At 43.3% G+C, this 6000-nt stretch overlaps 1 protein-coding gene across 3 annotated transcripts in view; it reads right to left on the minus strand.

Moving 5' to 3' along the window:
- LOC126563864 (transient receptor potential-gamma protein) overlaps positions 1–5759 on the minus strand; it is a 46470-nt gene extending 40711 nt beyond the window's left edge. For all 3 annotated transcript variants that reach the window (XM_050220644.1, XM_050220643.1, XM_050220642.1), the window contains exon 1: positions 5574–5759. The gene's annotated coding sequence lies outside the window, so the exon portion shown is untranslated. The remainder of the gene's footprint in view (positions 1–5573) is intronic.
- Between the last annotated feature and the right edge of the window lie 241 nt (positions 5760–6000).

Genomic DNA, 6000 nt, shown 5'->3' on the forward strand with positions numbered 1-6000 from the left:
TCCTTTCCAACAGATTGGTACACTTTTTCCTGCCCCACCGGTACAAGCGTACGGAGATCGAATAAAGTTTCTCAAGCGCGATGTGCTTGCCACATTCTGAACGAATTTCATGCAGAGAGCATGTCTTTACTCATCATTCCGGGTGGTGTTTGCTGGGTCGCTAGGAAAAGTTCGTTAACGCCCGGACGCCTTGCCGAAATTTGCCTTCAAAGCTTTAAAGCTCTGTGTGTTCTGCTAGGGGGGGGGGAGTAGGGATCGCCCAGAAATCGTTGAGAAGTATCCCCATCCAAATAACTTCTCTCGAATGGGCACCAATGCTAAGCTCTTGCACGAAACGGAAGAATAAGCACACTAGATGGTTGTTATGGTTACTTTTACAGCTGCGGCTTTGCAAGGGCCGTACTCAATGAGCGATAAATTTGTCTGGAGGCTTTGTAGAATTATATTGGAACGGTGTTTTTTGTGTGTCCAGTTATATTGTGGAATATGTCCTGTGTAGTACAAAGTTATAAAAAAAATTAAAGATATTTACATCGATATGAAATGGGCGCCTGAAAGTGATCGGATCGGTAAATCTAATAATTTATGAAAAACGGCTTTCTATTAATGCATTGTTCAAAACAAGCTAACAAACTTTAAAAGAACGTTTTTGTCACAAATTTTGCAGCTTTAAACAAAAATCCCCAGCACTTTTATACACTTTTTACGGATCGCTCGTTCCTATGGGAATTGAGTTCCTTGACCCGAGAGTGCAGCGAGTAGATGCAGCAAAGCATAAGGTCATCCCGAACCGATTGCACCTACAAATTCAAAATACGACCCGAACCACTTCTCTCTTGTTCGTTTTGGATGCGCCCTTCCTTCGCTAGTCAAAAGCATTGGAACATTTGTCATAGTTTATCATAGTTAACAATTTATTTGGAGCTAATTTGAACCATTTCACAAGAAGTTGTCCAGGCGTTTTGTGAGCTGGTTCCAGGAATATTCTTTATGAATATAAACTTTTCCACTTATACTGCGAAACATTGCTCTTTTCACGAGAAATATTCCTGAAACACTGGTTTTCTCAGAACACTGCTTGCCAGAAAAACAAAATTTTGGGAATTGCATAAATTTTGTCTCACATTTAGAAGAATAATCAACACGGAAAATATCTACAAACTATATAACTTAATAACTTAATACAAACTATATAACTGTAAAACTTAATTACAACTATTTTATTAACCTTTCCCAGTGTAACTATTTAGTTAAATTAATTTAAAGGATTTTTCCGAGTATTCAATTTTCTTAATAGTCACACAAAACAATTTTCCCCTACGATTACCTGCGTCAATCAGTCCACCTCACACCGGAAAGAATTTCCCATTCGCCGAACCATCCATCTCTGTTGCGTAAAATCTGCCCAAGGGTCGCTTTAATTTATTGCTTTTTTCTATTCATTTTTCTGTAAAAAAGCCTCTTCCACCTTTAACAAAACCCCGCGAGATACGGTACTAGAGCAAAAGGGCCTCGTAATCAGACCGGAATTGATAATCAACCAAGTTGCCTCGTAACGCTGTTCGTAACGTGTGTCTATATCGTTTTTTTCCCTTCAAAAACCTTCCAAACTTCTCGCTCGAACCAGCCTACGACGCGTAGAATACACAGAAAAAAGCTCCCAAAACGCCAATTTCGAAAAGTGTGCAAACAAGATAATTAATCTTATTTCCAATTTTCGTTACGTTACGCACCGAGTCCGGTTGGGCATGAGGGAGAAAACAAAACGATGGAACATGAAATAAAGTACAGTTTCAATGAAGATGTTCAAAATATCATCCAAGGCACACATATAGGCGCAGCATTAGCAGGAGTAGGAAGGCCCCTTAGGGGATGCGCCACTGTCCCGTGCGTGAATTTCAACATCGTAAATCTTAATTGTCGTAATGACAGCCAACAGTTACAATAGGGAAAATAGGAACGAAAGATATGGTAATTTGGCTTCATTCGTATTCGATTTAGCGATTCTTGCCCATAGTCCGTTAATCCCACTGCCAAAAAACCAGAAAGTTTCTACTTAAAATTATTTCCATTTGGCACTATCAGACCCACACACACATACACCTTAAGCTACTGGTCTTTCTGTTCCTTATTTCAGCCAGATAAACGGACGATGAGCAAGCACCTTTCAAGCATTCCAGTCCAAACTCGACATGGCGTATAAAAACTGTACACAATGGCTGTTACTGAATGCTTCTGCCGCTAATCATTGTTCGTCTTGCACACGCATACGAAAGCAATGACGCACCCTCGTGTTAGAATTCAAAGCTAAAACCCCACACAAAACGGTCCAAAATCAAATCTCATCCCGAGCGTATCTTCCCACGCCCCACAATGACTTTAGGAAGGACGAAAAAGAATATCTAATTCCATTCTCATAATGTTTTATCACTTCATTTCGCACGCCAAATCTCAGCTCAGTCCGCAGCACACGATTTAGCATGCGAGAATTGCGAGCCAAAACGCGAATGTTCTCTCCACACAAGATAAGCGCTCGAAGGTAATCTTCTTCGCACAACGTTACACACGAATGGATTTGAAGGTACCGCCGAACCAAAGGTTCTGGATAAACTACGGCCAGACGCTAATATTAATTGAATTTTGCAGCTTTCGCCGATTCCATTTCGAGGGGAATGGCATTGGGAGAACACTACACACAAGACACACGAGACAATGATAACTTGCCCTAGATCGTTTACCCATATTTTTGGGGCTTAAACGGTCAAGACACACTGCAACACACATATTCTCGATCGAAATGGAAATGCAATGGTTCTTTGTTGTCTCAGTTGTGCTTACGGTTGCCCACATTTGCCGTTGCCGATGGTGGGCTGCTAACGACAGTTAGGTCAGACCCGGGTGCCTCTCTTACATGGGCATGGGAACCCACGAGCGATGTTTTATGCGTCTCGTACACGTCTCCGTTCTTGTTTTTCCGACTTTTTCTTTGCGAAAAAGTAGATGAAAAACGTGAATGAAATTGCTACAAATGGCAGCAAAAGAAGCTGTAAGAATTATCTACAAAGAAAAGCTGGAGAAAATCTTTCCGTTTTCTCTTTTTTTTGTGCAATCGAGCATCGAAATGCATCGAACACCGCCTGTACGACACTGTTTGTACAGTTGTGGGCATGCACTTCACCAAACGAATGCTGGGAGGGATAACAGCAGACACCAAACTCAGCGACAAGTTTGCGATACGGCTGCTCGGAATGCGAAATAAAGCTGTCACAGACTGTCGCGAATGTTGTGCCCAACACTGATGGAACGTTGTTTGGCCCACACACACACACACTCTTGTTGTTGTTTGCAGCGTAAAATCACGTTCAATTCACCCGGCGGCATCGAGAGTGTTCGTTGCATATTTATTTGCTACAAAATTCATCTCTTTAATGGGATACCCACTGACAAATTGACGGTTTTGATATGCTGGTACGATTGACATTGATTAACGCTAATGATAAAATTTCGAACAGGGTCAATGATTTAGTACATGTAGTACGGGAATAAAGTAATTTGGATTGCTTACATAAGAAACGAAAAGAGCATCCCTTTTTAAAAGCGCCTAAATTTATGCAAAGAATTCCAACCATTGATGCCTGAGCATAACTCCCTTTCGATGAAGTTTCATTAGCTTCTTTAATATTAAGAACTAATTTGATACTCTTTTGTTGGTAATGACTTGTGTGAATCCCACCTCGCCTTACTCAGGACTGATTAGCTAAGTAAGGGTAAAATTAACTCAGCAATGTTGTAGTGGCACAGTTGATAACCCTGAGATCCCTGCACAAAATCAATCACAACAAAGATCAATGATTTAATACTACCTTGCGATATGTAATTAATCAAAGCATTCGTAACGTTGATGCATCCTGATACCTTACGCATTAACATGATTGAATTGAACGTTAAGTCTAACAAGCAGTAAGGTTTAGGTACAGCTTTCCGTGCCAAGTATCCTTCCATCGTTGGAACACCGAGCAAATGGAAATCCTATTCACCAGTGAGCTTAAGTAACGTAACCCAAACACTAATTACGTATCACAGGTGCCGCCACATTTCCACAACTGGATGTTCCATGCTCCGGATCTACTCTATAAGTACAAAATTTTCAATTATAATCCTCCCATCCATCATGATCCAGGCATGTGCTGTAAAACGGTCACAGCTTGAGCCCTGTTTGACTCGTTCTAATTCCCATTCGCAATGTACCACGATCCCATCTACCAAGACAAATAAAGATGCTAGCATTGTAAAAGGCAGCCAAAGGTTCTCCAACAACCATCGTTACCACAAAAACGTCCTTAACAAACTTTTCCACTCGAGTACAGCTTTTGGCGTGTGTAAGTCTAAAAGCTCAAACAACTAACAAGAGGATATGCCCTCCATATTATCAAACCCATCAGCAGCATCTTTTCAATTTGAAATGAAGGAAAAAAAAACAACGAAGAACGGTACCTTTTTGCAGCTTCGGATGCAAGTGGTACGCTTTCAAAATGCAATTCATTACATAACACTTGCCACCCTTGAGTTTGCGTTCCCAAATGCTATTCGGGTGCTTCTGGCTAGTACGTGTTTGGTCCGGGTAGTTGTACCGGCGGGGGTTCAAGGTGTACGGCGATACGCGCTGGCAAAAGCTGGCAGGTATTATTCGAGTTTAAACACTTAAACATTGCCACAAGGTTCACACTTGCGTGCACACACACACACGGTCGATTTGCGAACGGTCGACGGACGCTTTGTACAATGCTGCAGGGAAAACATTACCACCAAGAGCACCGAGAGCGATAAGGCAGGACTCTGAGGTGTTGGTTACTGCCTGTACCCGTTCCCGTTGTTGCGAAACGCCATCGGTGTGGATTGACATTTCCCTTCGAGTTTTCTCGACCTGTCAAAATTGATCCCTTCCTGTGATCCAAGGCACAATAATAAGCTTGGAGCGGAAAGTTTGCTTTGTGTGCTTACAAGTGCCGTGTACGTTGTTGTGAGTTCGCTCCAACACAGTTGCAGTAAGGAAACGACACGCTTCATAGAGCTCACGCCCCAGAGCCAGGAGCACATGTTTCTGCAACGAACATTGAGTAGCAGTTGCCTGCATTATTGCTACAACTCTCGGGGATGTACAAACACAGGGAAGCGTCTGTCACCTACGGGAACAACGGGACATCTTCACAGTAAACACTGTTACCCGCCCCGCTCGAAAGCCCCTGTTGTTTGGCTGCAATATTGTTCAATGTCGTTCGAAACCCCACAGTACCACGGTGCCTGTTTAGAAGTACTCCGACAGGTGCGCTCTCGCTGCAATACAACGGACATCCCCGGTGTGTTAACAATTGAATTACTACCTCGTACACAGTGGTTGGACGGTGTAAGCCACTCGGACTACTCCACGCCTTAGCACTCATATCTCTCCACAAGCAGGCGAGGTGTCAAATGGAGCGTTTCACGGTGGGATATTGTAAAAGCCCGGCCCCTATCTACTATACGGGTAGTATGAGCAAGCAAGATACTTGGACGGTTGCCCACGGGACACTTACCTTAACCTTACGTCCACGGCGTGCCGCTATGGACCGAGACTGGCGCCGTATCGCCTCCAGTAGTGCGCCTGCTGTGACACGCTTTCAGCACACGAAAAACAGCATCCACTCGTCAGCTGACAGCTCGCCGTATCCACCTTTCTAACGATTGCTGCTACACACACACATAGGAGTCATACACACACACACACACGCTCTACAATGCTGGAACACGTCCACGAACGAATCGCACCTTCTGCTAACCACCTGCAACGAGCGATGTTACGGATTTGGACTTGCTCGATCCAAACATCTCCTTGCGTAACCTTCTGTCACCGCGAGCGTTCGTTATGGATACCGGTGGGGATGTAAGAATCGGATTAGCTGCGTCGAATGTTGAATTTTACTTCCGTTTTACAACGCATTACTTGCGTACCGTTGTGCGATA

This window comes from Anopheles maculipalpis, chromosome 3RL (assembly GCF_943734695.1).
Source record: "Anopheles maculipalpis chromosome 3RL, idAnoMacuDA_375_x, whole genome shotgun sequence".
NCBI classification, from domain to species: domain Eukaryota; kingdom Metazoa; phylum Arthropoda; class Insecta; order Diptera; family Culicidae; genus Anopheles; species Anopheles maculipalpis.